This window comes from Oncorhynchus kisutch, unplaced genomic scaffold (genome assembly GCF_002021735.2).
Source record: "Oncorhynchus kisutch isolate 150728-3 unplaced genomic scaffold, Okis_V2 scaffold746, whole genome shotgun sequence".
Classification (NCBI taxonomy): domain Eukaryota; kingdom Metazoa; phylum Chordata; class Actinopteri; order Salmoniformes; family Salmonidae; genus Oncorhynchus; species Oncorhynchus kisutch.
The window spans coordinates 13574-15583 of NW_022262691.1; the positions used below are offsets into that span (position 1 = coordinate 13574).

The window sequence follows — 2010 nt, forward strand, 5'->3', positions numbered from 1 at the left end:
TGCCATTATACATTTGTTTTTACCTCTTCCAACAGTTTGTATAGGTCATACTGTTTACACAGTACCCCAGTGGCCTAAGACACTGGCCTCCTAAGCCATGGATTGTGAGTTCTAGTCTTTTCTGAAGTGGCTGAGAGCAGAGTGGCGCAGCGGAAGCGTGCTGGGCCCATAACCCAGAGGTCGATGGATCGAAACCATCCTCTGCTAACCAGATTTTTTTTTTAATGAAACGCAAGCAGAAATTAGAAAGCTAAATTGAATTTGCGTCTCTCAGTGCTATCCAGTACACATTATTTTTACTGCTTCTATCAGTTCGTACTGTTTGCAGAAGGTAAACAGTGCCCCAGTGGCCTAAGACACTGGCCTCCTAAGCCATGGATTGTGAGTTCTAGTCTTTTCTGGGTGGCTGGAGCAGAGTGGCGCAGCGGAAGCGTGCTGGGCCCATAACCCAGAGGTCGATGGATCGAAACCATCCTCTGCTAACCAGATTTTTTTTTTATGAAACGCAAGCAGAAATTAGAAAGCTAAATTGAATTTGCGTCTCTCAGTGCTATCCAGTACACATTATTTTTACTGCTTCTATCAGTTCGTACTGTTTGCAGAAGGTAAACAGTGCCCCAGTGGCCTAAGACACTGGCCTCCTAAGCCATGGATTGTGAGTTCTAGTCTTTTCTGAAGTGGCTGAGAGCAGAGTGGCGCAGCGGAAGCGTGCTGGGCCCATAACCCAGAGGTCGATGGATCGAAACCATCCTCTGCTAACAGTTTCTTTTTAGATTTTAAGTGCGAACAAAAAAAACAAAAAAAATTGTCGTTTCATGGCATGTCTCATTGCCATTATACATTTGTTTTTACCTCTTCCAACAGTTTGTATAGGTCATACTGTTTACACAGTACCCCAGTGGCCTAAGACACTGGCCTCCTAAGCCATGGATTGTGAGTTCTAGTCTTTTCTGAAGTGGCTGAGAGCAGAGTGGCGCAGCGGAAGCGTGCTGGGCCCATAACCCAGAGGTCGATGGATCGAAACCATCCTCTGCTAACCAGATTTTTTTTTTAATGAAACGCAAGCAGAAATTAGAAAGCTAAATTGAATTTGCGTCTCTCAGTGCTATCCAGTACACATTATTTTTACTGCTTCTATCAGTTCGTACTGTTTGCAGAAGGTAAACAGTGCCCCAGTGGCCTAATGGATAAGGCACTGGCCTCCTAAGCCAGGGATTGTGGTTCAAGTCCCATCTGGGGTGGCTGGAAGCAGAGTGGCGCAGCGGAAGCGTGCTGGGCCCATAACCCAGAGGTCGATGGATCGAAACCATCCTCTGCTAAACAGTTTCTTTTTAGATTTTAAGTGCGAACAAAAAAAACAAAAAAATTGTCGTTTCATGGCATGTCTCATTGCCATTATACATTTGTTTTTACCTCTTCCAACAGTTTGTATAGGTCATACTGTTTACACAGTACCCCAGTGGCCTAAGACACTGGCCTCCTAAGCCATGGATTGTGAGTTCTAGTCTTTTCTGAAGTGGCTGAGAGCAGAGTGGCGCAGCGGAAGCGTGCTGGGCCCATAACCCAGAGGTCGATGGATCGAAACCATCCTCTGCTAACCAGATTTTTTTTTTAATGAAACGCAAGCAGAAATTAGAAAGCTAAATTGAATTTGCGTCTCTCAGTGCTATCCAGTACACATTATTTTTACTGCTTCTATCAGTTCGTACTGTTTGCAGAAGGTAAACAGTGCCCCAGTGGCCTAAGACACTGGCCTCCTAAGCCATGGATTGTGAGTTCTAGTCTTTTCTGAAGTGGCTGAGAGCAGAGTGGCGCAGCGGAAGCGTGCTGGGCCCATAACCCAGAGGTCGATGGATCGAAACCATCCTCTGCTAAACAGTTTCTTTTTAGATTTTAAGTGCGAACAAAAAAAACAAAAAAATTGTCGTTTCATGGCATGTCTCATTGCCATTATACATTTGTTTTTACCTCTTCCAACAGTTTGTATAGGTCATACTGTTTACACAGTAC

At 44.7% G+C, this 2010-nt stretch overlaps 1 non-coding gene across 1 annotated transcript; it reads left to right on the forward strand.

Annotated features, from left to right (window-relative positions):
- The first annotated feature begins 1169 nt into the window (after positions 1–1169).
- Positions 1170–1241, forward strand: trnar-ccu (transfer RNA arginine (anticodon CCU)). The gene has a single exon. It is a non-coding gene; the product is annotated as a tRNA-Arg (tRNA).
- The last annotated feature ends 769 nt before the right edge of the window (positions 1242–2010 follow it).